This window comes from Phaethon aethereus, assembly GCF_964289735.1.
Source record: "Phaethon aethereus genome assembly, chromosome: 9".
NCBI lineage: Eukaryota > Metazoa > Chordata > Aves > Phaethontiformes > Phaethontidae > Phaethon > Phaethon aethereus.
In genome coordinates, this window is record NC_138585.1 from 2,002,237 (window position 1) to 2,014,353 (window position 12,117).

The window sequence follows — 12,117 nt, forward strand, 5'->3', positions numbered from 1 at the left end:
CTTTCTTATTCAGATGATGGGATCGTGGCCAGTGGCCACCCCAGAGCTGTGCGCACCATCACCCCTTCAGAGGAAGCTGCAAAGACCTTGAATCCGGCCCTTTTTTTGGTGCATTCCCAGATCTGAGCTGGTGGTGGGAATCCTCTCCCACAGCACCCTCTCCATCACCCGGTCCCCATCCCAGGACCAGAAAGCCACCAGGCTTTGAGGTCCCATCTCGCTTGCTTCTCCCCAGGACCCCGTGTCCCAGAGCTGCCACCATCCCCAGCGGAGCAAAAGGCCCCAAACCCCAGGCAGCGGCGGCAGCACGCCGCGGCTCCCAGCAAGCATCTTGCAGAAGGCAAAACCACCCCTCCAGGCCACGAGTAACCTCCAGTCCTGCCCACCAGGCACCCATGCAGGAAGGAGACGGGGCAAAGCCCTGCTAAGAGCACGAACAGCCTCCGGGAAGGCTTTCGGCAGCTCCGTGCCTGGTGAGCAGGGCCGGTCCCCCTGTTCCCGCGGCGTGCAGCCCGCAGCACATCGAGATGGCAACAGTCGGCTGCCAGAATTAGCTCTGTCTTAATTAACAGCTTTGCCTTTTGTTCTCTGATGATGCTTCAGGCAATGCCAAACCCTTTCTGGAAGATGAAGATCTGGGATGCCAGCAAAAGGAAACATCAAGAGTTATCATACGCCGCAGCACAGATCTCCTCCTCAAAAGAAAAAAAAAAAAAAAATCCCTTTAAACATCTTTTGGGACCAAAGATGTCACAGCCTGCGACTGTCCCCATCCTCCCCCACCACACTGCACTGGCCGCAAAGGGACCAGCTGAAGCACACAGAAGCAGCCCACCCAGGCATCCCTGTGCATGCAGTGGCAGGTACCACGTTGCAAGGGGGTCACCCCAAATCCTTTGAGCTGCGACACAGCGATCTCGATCCCTGGGAGCCTGACACCTCCTGCGACCTTAGGCGCATCACCGTCAAAGGGTGACCGAGGCTCCTGTCCCGCACCGGAGCTACCACCCGGCTCAGACCAGGCAGCTTGTTGGAGAGATGCCCTTGGTGGCAGGAGGTCCCCAGCAAGCCGCTCACTAACCCAGGAGCAGCTCAGAGCAGCATAAAGGTCAAACAAGCCTTTTTTCCCCCACCAGCCCCACGGAGCAGAAGAGCTGGCAGAGGACACGGGAGCCTCCCCTCGCCAGAATAAGCACAGGCACTAAAGCAGCCGTGACGCTCCCGGTTTATTTTCTAAGCCAAGGCCAGGCCTGCAGGGAGGGCAGGAAGATTTCCGCACAGCGCAGAAGCCGTCCTCAGCAGTGCTCTCGCATCCCTAATCCTGCCAAGGCAGCGCAGGCTGCTCCCAGCAGCTTGTCCATGCATTAATTGCAGAGAAAAAAGCATGCATCTACAGCATCCTCCCAGAAGTCAAAGCCTGAGGAGCTGACAAATCCTCTCCCTGATAAGGAAAGCAGATGCCTTCAATTTTCCAGCATTTCAGACTTGTCTAGTGTGCCGCAAACGTGCAAGCCAGGTGAGACAGGTAAGCTCGGGCGATGCTGGTGAGCAGCACCCAGCCCCTGCAGCACCGCCCATGCAGTCCAACCCCCTCCTGCGAGTCCAACTAAATGTAGTATGATGTAATAACATTAATTAGCACCAGCAAACACTCAGTGTATTCAGGGCACAACTCAGTCACTTGGCACAGCGCAGTCCAAACCGCATACTGTACTCCCAGGAGAAATAACCTCAGGGAGGCTTCTGGACTTAAAATACCATAGGGAAACTAAAGGGAGGGAAGTTATTCTCCTCTTCAGGCATTCACAGAAAATTCAGGTATCTTATCAGAGCAGAAGTAGTAGCTGTAGGAAGGACGACTCCTTTGTCATGTGAACAATTTGAGGACTAAATTGAAGCGAGACGTGGAGAAAAAGTAGGTGAGATGAAGGTTAATTTGGCAACCGGAGTGAGAACAGAGGGAGCTAGGGTATGGAAGAGTCTATTAATTCCCTGGGCAAAAAAGAGAGATGCAGTCAGAGCTGGGACTCAGAGTAACTCCCTGCACAGTAGCAAAAGATAAATTGCGAGTTCTTCTTGTGGAATATTCTGTTTATTAAGTACAGAAATAGGAGACAGTCAAGTGCCAAGTGCCTCGAGCCTCTCAGCGCCTGAGAACACATTAATCACTACACATGATTGAACAAAAGATGAGAGCGGTATTAAGACGGGCTCTGGTACGACACAAGGCATCCTATAGCGCGATGGAGCCGCAGTTTTCTCCACGTCGCCACCAGCTACGGAGGCAGGGAATGCGCCTGCTCCTTTAGCAATGGACGGCAGGACAACCTTTCTCTGCAGGACAAGGTAAAGACCAGTGAGCTCTCCTCTTAGGAGCAAAAAAAAAAAATTCACTTTGATTTCATAGATGCTGCAATTTCTGCTTCCCAGGTTTTCCCTTTAATTAGGTTTTTCAGGATGGTTGCAAACCCCGGTAGACATGCCGGCCACGGGACAACACGAGCCTAGATCAGGCATGCTACTTGCTCCACGTTTTTCTTTTTTTCCAGTCTTTCCAGGTGGAAGGATCTCTTTGTTCCCTTTGAAGGCAGAGGATTAACAAATGCAAAAGAGAAAAACAAAACCACTTTTGTTTGAGGATGGATGACTTCTTTTTATCTGTTTCTAATCTGGCTTCAACTTTCATTTCTTTAGATGAAAAAAAAAATCTAAAGATTAAATTTTATGCCAAGGCAAGCTATAATAAGTGACAGAAACACTCCGTCTCGGGGTCTCCGCTGGCTCTGTGAAGTCAGAGCATTCACAATGAAGAAAGCAAAATATAGACAGACAAACACTTTCAATGGAGGTTTAAAATAAAAACTCTTCTCATGTTCCAAATGCAAAAGCTACAGAAAAATATGTCTCTCCTCCAAGGAAATTTCATTATCTTGAAGCAAAATGCAATTTATCTTTGGAAGCTTTAAAAAAAAAAGTGGGGAGGGGAACCTGCCACAGGAGCTGCGCTTTATCCCAGCATTTGGCTTGTTGCAGTCTGAGCTCTGGTTCTACTTCTGGAAGCAAACAAGAGATGTGAAATTTTTACGGTGCAAGCCTATCTAAAGCAGCAGGGAGGAGGGAGAAGAATGGTCCAGTCCCCTCCATACCTGCTGCTTCAGGGTGCCGCTCAGACATTGATTTTTTTTTCTACTGAAATCACCCATTAGAGAGCAAAGAGCTGGCTGTGGTGGCTGGTTTAGATCGGCTTCCCCTCTCATGCACAGGAAAGTTCCCATTTTTCCTACTACATCGTGATGAATTTCCAATTGTCACCTTGATCAATGGGTCCCATGAACACTATCATAAGGGTAATATGAATTTTTTTTCCCTTTCCTATCACTCACAGGGTAATTACACGGCTGATTGCACTCAAGGGCAAGAGCATGTGTCCTGCACCCTTGCACAGAGCACAACACGCGAGCAAGCACGCAGCACCTGGTTCTGCTGGCTTCACCAGGGCAAAACACCACGAGTTTTTTTTCCCCCCCAAGGTAAATGGAACGAGACCAGCAATATTCAAATCTACAAACTCACGTGCTGGACACATACACAAGCAAGTGAACGTCACCATAGCCTGCCTGCTGTACAGATCATCAATCTTGCAGATGGATGGGTGCGAGGGCCAGAAGGACCCGCTGCGCCCCCCCTAACCTGACTGCACAGACACTAAACTTCACCCAGCAAGTTTTGCCCTGATCATTTGACCCTTTGCAAGGGAAACCTTCACCTTGACAACGTCTTTAAAGCTACCCCTTTGTATATCCCAGCTGCGCGTTTAAACTGCCGCAGCAGCGCCCGTGGGCCCCTTCGAACAGGGATGACGGGCACCACGGGGTCGGTGGATAACGTTCAGGCTGCCCTCCCCGCAGCCCTGCCTGGAGGCCGGCTGCCGAGACCACGAGATGCCACGTCCTGGCTCTTGTCGTGCACAACCTCCTGCTCGGGCGGCCGGGCTCCACACGATGATAACCCTGCCAGTGACCCACACATCCCTAGCTCCGCTTCACGCCAGCAACGAGGCGGGGAGGAAGACTTCGTCTCGCTACTGACAGGCGGGAGAGGACACTTAGCAATAACCGCACAGTTCTCAGCTCCCATCCCTCCTCGCCGCGGCTCGCGATGCCCAGGCGCTTTACACAGCCACATCCCAGTGCGCTTCTTAAGGCAAGTGGCTGGAAGAGGACCGACGCAAGTCTCCGTCAGGCTTGATTGGCAAAGAGACATCAAGAACCCTGCAAGAAGGGATTTGAGGAAGTTTTGCATTTCAAACAGGGCAGGCAGGCAGAGGTTTACCCAGAGTAAAGAGGGAAGCAGCGAGGCTGCCGTTTCGTCGGTTAACATCTGGCAGCTGCAAAGCTCGGGGATAATTCTGCCTCCGTCCTCCAGAGAGTTAGGATCTGGGAGGGATGCCAGAGACGCGGCAACCGGGAGGGGATGAAATTCCTTCACAGAATCCAAAACAGGCAGTCAAACGTCACGATACTCTTCCTCCCTTTAAATAAGTGGCTCTTGGATGCTGATTGAGCCTGTGGAAATTTTTTTTCCTCCAAGTGGAAGGGGGAGGAGAGCAGAGATGGAGATACAGGTGGGGGAAGGGGAAACAGAAAACAGCTTTTTTTTTATCAGAATCACAGCTTTTTGATCAAAACCTGCAAAGACTTTCAATCAAAGCCTGCAAAGAAAGCTTTTAACAGTTACCTATATTGCCATTTTTAAAAACAGGCCAACAAGGAAACCAAATTGTTTCCATTTACAAATACAGGGGTTTGGTTATAGAAAACCAATAGAAAAATCTGGTTTGGGATAAAAAGAAAGCTAAGCTTGCTCTGATCTTCCAGCTGAAACCTGAAACTTATTCAGGGGTAATGCTGAAAGTTAACAAGTATGTGCTATAACAGCCTATGTAAGACCATCACTTGCAACCAGGTTATTTCTTTGTGGGCAAAAGGATCATCTCCACCTGAGTAGCATCCCCTTGCCTCTCTGCCAGCTTTGCACTTGAGGTGACCGCAGCCCAGCCCAGGAAGGTGACGGTCTTCACCAGGAAGGGGTGGTAAAGCAACGAGGCAGGTTTTTTTTCCAATTAGAGGAAATTGTCCTAATGAAGTCTGAACACATACGCTGCCTCTCTGCAGGCATTTCTCCCATATAACTCCCCAGGTTCACCCCAGACCCTTTTCCAGGTTGCACATCCCTGGCTCAAGGGCACAAGCCCTGGGAAGAGGCAGCTCAGCAGCACCGGTCCACACAGAGCGGCCTTTGCGGCGGTTCTCAGGAAGAGCTCTGCACCCGAGCACAGGTGACTGGGAAGCTCCGTCCCTGCTCGCGTAGTCTCAGCATACCCCGAGATCCCCAAGCCTGAGCAGCAGCTGCCAGATCCAGGCACGGGTTCCTTGCGCCCGAGCAAGGAACACTGCTCGGGTCTTCATCCGGGCCAGCTGCCTCCTCTCCCTGGTTATTCATCAACGAGCAGCAGTGTTAGGCTGAGGCCAGACACCCCATTTGCAGCTGCCTGGCCAGCACCCCGAGTCCCCTCTGGCCATGTAGGCGATCGAGGTTTTCTCCCACCAACCTCTGGAGGTCAGCAACCGGCAGCACTGGGGCTCTGCGTTAGCAGCAGCCCTTGGCAGAAAAAAAATAATAATTAAAAAAGGACCCAGGAAAGCAATGCATTGCCAGGAAGGACCCAGTGGTCTGGGTGCAAGATGCTCCCTCCGTACCATAGGTGACCCCAAATATTTGCAGGGGCCAGGCATACACCCCCCTTGCACTGCTCTCCTTCCCTGCAGGCATGTGGGAGCGCAGGGCCTTCCTCATTAATAGGAAACAATTAATTTATAAAGCCTGCTTTGCCCATTTAAAAGCTATGGGTCTCGTGCCAATTTGTCCACAAGTAAGCCCCATTTCTGGGAACGGGGATGAATCCGCATTTCACTTTGCCAACCTCCAACGTCGTTTTCTCATTTCGTATCTGAAGGACACTACAGCAAACCCTTTACAGCTAAATCATTCCTGATTTTACAGAGGTTAGGAGGATCTGGTAATGTAAAAAAAAAACACCCTCTTGGTAAATTTATTACGTAGAATCTGACATCATCCTGTATAAATCTCAGTGTTCCTGGTAAATACAAAGATTTCCAGTAAATGAAAGACACCAACAAGAGCATAGGCAAGGGAACTGGAGGGTTAGCTGGTATGGAGGGGGAAGCAGGGCAGAGACCCCACCCAGGCCCATTAGAGACCCCCCTCACCTGCTCCAGAAAGGTCAGTACTGGAGGAGGAAAGCGGCAGAAGTCCTCCCGCTTTCCCCAGCCACACAGGGGAAGGCAGCAGCTCTGCCAGGACAAGGCTGTCATCTCCTCCCAGGAGCACACCTTCTTGGGCGTCAGCAGGAAAGCCACTGGCCAGCATCCCTCAGAGCCACCCGTCTGCTGTGTGCCAGAAGCTAAATATTAACCAAAAAGGAGGACTCCCACCTCAGGATGGGGCTGTGGCAGGGCGTGAGGGCTCCTGGCTGGGCTACAACCCACACTCTGCTAGCTGGAAACAAGTTTTCCTGCTCACTGGGGAAGAGCTTTCATTGCTGGTTTTCATCCAGCTCTCTAGGAAAGCAAAAATCTTACTTTGGGTGAGGATCATTAATCTCATTATTTTTAGATTACATTACTAGGTGTGTTCTCAGAGCTCCAGGCTCATGGCAGAAGCACAAACGAGAGAACAGGTCCATTATGCACTGATGTGAGATTGCTCCCAGAAGTGAGTGGAAGCAGATGAAAGGTAACAAGTCTGAGGTTGGGGAGATCAAAGAGGAAAAGGTGGGGGGACATCTGGCAGAGGACAGCCAGCTGCTCCCTCCTCTCCCCACCCAGGGAGGGCTATGACTACCCAGAAGCTCACATTTTCCACGCAGTGAAAGCCCCGTGTTACACAACAGCAGACTGTTACAGGACACTCAGACCTCCCAAACCAAGGGAAGCTCCTTCAGATGCTCACCCGCTGCAGGTTCTTCACTCTTGCACACAGACCCGTCAGATCTCTAGAGCTCCCCACAACACCAAGCAGCACACCAGCACCTCATGCACCACCCCTGGGTCCTTATTTATCCCATGACCACATCTCAGCTGTGACTCATTTCTTCCCAACGGGGCTCCTCTGGTGACTCCAGCTGGGGTGCAGCCCACAGGCAGTGGGCAAAACCTCTCTGCATCAACCCACCGTCATCTCTTCCTCACCAGGCTGCATGCTCAGAGACTGCCAGCTGCAGAGCTGCTCCCGGGCTGTCCAAGCTGAGGAAGATGCTTCAAAACCAGCAGGAAGGGAGACTGGGCTGGGTTGATGGGTTGGGAGCATGTCCCAACCCAAGCTGCTCCACACTGTGAACGTGGCCAGGCAGCCACAGGGCTACCACCAGCATCGCCTTAAAACCCAGCAGCTTACGCTCACCCGTAGCATTGCTCCCACTTTCTCTCCGGGAGCTTCAAGCATCTCCTGGTGACATCGTGCTACACCCCTTTTCTCTCCCTGCCCTTTCATTTCTCTCATCAAAGTTTCTTTTCATCCCCTGCCTCCTCACTTTGGGGGGTTATTGTTCACATCCGAGCAGCCCGCAGAGCCACGCCACTGCGCTGGGAAGTGCTTCACGCCCAGCACGGAGGTGGGGAGCGAGCACCGGCACGCTGCCCTCCTGGGGGGAGCAAACGCTGGCACCGGAGCAGCTCAAAGCCCCCCTGAACCTCATGAGCTCCCCACAAAACCCACAAATGGAGGGACAATAGAGTTATGTGGGATGAGGGGCATGACTGCGTCCACCAAGCAAGCACCTACCTATAAAACGGACGACACAGCACAGGCTTAAAACACAGCATTTAATTCGTGGGAGTCTACACGCACACGAACGCGCTTGGGTCACGCCAACACAGTGAAGAGCCGCGATCCTAAATGCTAAAGGAAGAAACGGGGAAATTGCACCAGGGAAGGACGAAGCTCCCCCGGGCTGGACGGGCAGGCACAGCCGGAGGCCCAAAGGTTATCTCCAGATTACAGGTGTGACACTCCCACCATCAGGGTGCAGAGGTGGTACAACAGAAGAGCAAGACCCAGGAGAGGGAGCAGAGATAATAGCTGGAGCGAAGCGATGCTTTTCAGCCTCTTTGGCAAGAGCGAAATCATCCCTTCATTTCAGATCAGCGGATTTTTGTGTCTGGGTTTTTTTCAAAGGTCAGAACATCTGTGTAGATTTGTGTGTCTGTGTTTTAAGTAAAACACTGACCCCTTTCGAGGCTATTCAGTGTTAATGTTTAGTTCATTCCCTTTGTCTCTCTCTAAATTGGAAAATCTTTAAAATCACTCACACTCAAAAGCAAACCGTTCGTTTAAACTTTTTTTTTTCCTAAACCATTTCATCATTCCTTGTGCCCCAGGGTATCACCAGAAGGCCCTCAGAACTAACGCCAGCCTTCCTCAGTCCTCGGCTGCTTGCCTCTGCCTCCTCAAGGAGAACCAAGGCTTTCGGCAAGCGCGGTGGTTTCTGCGGAGTCAAGGACACCGAGGGCTGACCCAAAGCCACCAGCGAAGCCCCGCTGAGCCATCCCATGGGCAGTCCTCACCGCAGACAACCTGCAGCTGGGAAAAAAGATGAAGAACACGAGACATGCTGGCTTGGGAGCGCAAGAGGGGAGACGCTGCGCAGAGACGTCCCTCTTTTCAGCTAGAATTAAGTGTGCCCGGAGCTTAGCTCGTAGCGTGCCTATTTGCAGAGCATGCCCAAGCCCCGCCGGCGGTGTAAAACAGGGCTTTGCCCCGCTTTTGCCGCTCCAGCCCACGCGGCTGGCAGCCGGAGGCTGCAGCACGCGGGCTAGACTGAACTGGAGGCGCTGGGACAAAAATACATGTTTTTTCCCCATTTGCACTGGATGTTGACATTTTGCCAGAATCCAAGCCCCCGCAGCTGGTTGTAAATCATCCATTGATGACTATTTTTAAGAAAAAAAAAAGCCCTTTGCTGCCCCTCGCCACCAGCAAGCCAGGCCAATGCTTACCAGAGCATGGGCATGGGCGCAGTGCTGCTGCCCTGGGGCCAGGCAGAGCCTCGGGGCTGACACACACCAGCCCTAAGTGCACCCACAATATTACAAGCTTCATAAGTGTATGTATAAAATAATCTACTTATTTCTTTAAAAAAAAAAAAATCAACAGTTTGAGAACAACAGTACAACAGACAGCCTTAGCTGTGAGCCGTTGATTTTTATATGATATATTACATCCGAATATGCCAATGCAATGAGTGGAATGTACCAATTTGGGTAATTGGTGAGGGCCTGAGAGCATGTATGCACTGCTGGTCTGGTTGCCTTAAAATGTATGTATATTTACAGTGCCAGCTTGTTTGCATTTCTGACGATCTGAAATGCTGAGAAGGTAATCAGCTCCTCTAGTGCACGCAATCAGCTCTGCAGCGCTCTCCGCTCTGTTGTGGGTACAGCCACTGAGACTGTAATTCTAAAGCTGACAAACGCCATCGAACTGTTAAATGGAGCAGGGGAAGGCTGCCGCCGAGACCAGGCGCCGCAGAGGATGCTCCCTTCAGCTGGGAGAACACCCGGGCGCCGTGGGGAGATGGAGGCGGTGAGAAGTAGTGCCAAGAGCGGGGGCTGACCAATGGTCACAGTGGGACCGTGCTAATACTTTGAGGCTGGTTTCAATTTAAGCCTGAGCATCAGCTCAACTCTTCTTGATGGAAGTTAGCATTCCCATTCCCCCACCTAAAATCCACTTGAGTAATCAACGGTAAAGCTCATGACTCGGGCCCCAAATCAGCAAAGTGCTTGAGCACATGCTGGAAGTCCCACTGAAAGAAATTAGACCTAAGCAGACACTTTGCTCCAAGGGGAGGGGTCTTTACGGAAAAAGTAGCAGGAAGGCGGTTCAAAATAGGTGTAGTATTCTATGGAAGCACACCATACCTGCTTGAGTGCCCTCCAAGCATCCTGCTCCACGTTCGCAGGGACCCATCTGAAGCATGGGAAACATAAAGCCTTAGACCGGGCTTTGTTTTGTTGGCAACCAAACCTGAATAGGCTTCAGAGGATAGTCCTGCGGCAGACGCACCACCGCTGAGCAACCGGCAGGGTTACAGCCTGGGGACCCCAAAACGAGCCCCCTCCTCGCCAGCAGCACTCCCCTGACTTTTCCGAGGACCTGAGTCGGCACATTCCCCCAGCTGCACCACGGCCACGCTCCCATCCTGACAATCCCCCCAATGCCTGCTCGCCAGCGGGTTCGCAGAAACCCAGCGTCTTGGCCGCCCCAGCCACCTCCCGGTCACGCTCCAGAGTGACGGGAAGAGCCAAGATCAAGTTTCCCTGTGCACTGGAGAACAGGAATAGCGTTCGCTCCTGCCAAGGACAACACCTCGCTCTGGCAGGTTGCGCAGGTAACCACTCAGCGCAGTGGAAATCGAGCTATAACTTGCCTTAAATATGGGATTACAGCCCCACACGGTGCTAATGCACATATATCGATATGCATATATATCGATAGCCGACCTGATCGAAGGAGATGGCTTTCCTGGAAGTTTTCCAGAATTTTGATATCTTTATTACAGTGAATTACTTAGGTCAAAGACCTAACTTGTATAAACTGGCACAGCTCTGTTGAAATCAATTCCCCTACGCCAGCTTCTGCTATTTGATGAGGTGGCCCAGGATCTCTGTATTGGTTTTGCTGTCTTCTGCCATCAACTGCTTAGTTCCCGTTCCAGGGCCGCTCGCTGAAGTTTGTCTTTGTAAAGAAATTTGAGCAGGAGGCATGTATTCTGGCTAAAACGAAGCGTAAACAGGGCTCAGAGAGAGGAGAAAAGAGAGCAGATGTGCTGAAGCAGGCAGCGCTTTGCCGGAGCCACTCGGTGCTGAGCCCCGTACCCAGCCCTCTGCCTGCCCCCGAGTGAAGTCCCAAGCATCCCCCAGCTCTCGGGAGCCAGTGCAGCTCAGAGACACAGGATAACGGGGAGGATTTCAGAAGCAATAATGAGGACTGGGCTACTTTTCTGCATAGGTCGACCAGAGTTGGTGCCTGGTTGTAGCAGGACGGGGCTGAGAGCAGTCCTGTGCTGCAGCACACTGGGAGGACTTCTGCCCCGCACCGTCACGGCAGCTGCCTGGGCTCTACTCACAGATAAAAAGCAAAATGCAACCCCATTCTTGCAGCAAATCCATCTGTAATCACTGTAAGCCAAACAAAAGGCTGAATATTTAATTCACAATTTCTAAAAGATACTCGATTCTTTTCTTTTTCAGCTCATTTTAGTTTGGTGTGCAGAGTCCTGGGGAGAGGGTGAATGCTGCAAGCAAAAGTGTGGACCTGAACAGCTTTACTTGTAACCGAGAAGTTCAGTCGCGTTCGCTGTCTCAGGGAGGGTTTTGGCTTTCTTCAGGTCCCCCAGCGCCTTGGAGATTAGTCCTTGGTTTCCTGGAGATCGCCAGATCCAGGGCTTCCCCTTAACGCCTTCTAAAGAGATGTCCAGCCTGGGGACCGAGCATGGGGCAGCCTGAGACTCGGTGGACCGAGAGGCATTCATGCTCTCCCACGTGCACGCAAGGTGAAAAGACATCTGAAAAAAAAAAGGGAAAAAAAAGCTTTATTAGAACGGCCTCTTGCAGAAAGTCAAGAGCAAAGTCATAACAGACATCATTCACGGAGGCAACGGCAGCCGGCGGGGTAAAAGAGAAGGCCATGCTCAGCCTCCGCAGTGGGACTGAACCAGTTTACGTGCTAATCCCAGTGTGAGCAACCAGAGCTGGCACCAGCCGGAGCCAGTTGTCTGACTTCAGCATTTGGCAGGGAGGGACGGATGAATAAAAATATGTAGCGCAGGCGTTGGCTGCCCGAAGCCATGGGTTGTTCGCTGTCAGCAAACGGAGCCAGACGGAAAAATAAATACAGAGAACATCTTGAATTTGGAGAGCGATCCCCGTGCTGCTGCAGGGCTCAGCAATACCCCTACCTCGGCTTTGTAGTGCCTACAGCACATTTGATGGTGTGGCCAAGGGCAGGGAGAAAGCTCCCGTCCCCTCCAGCTCA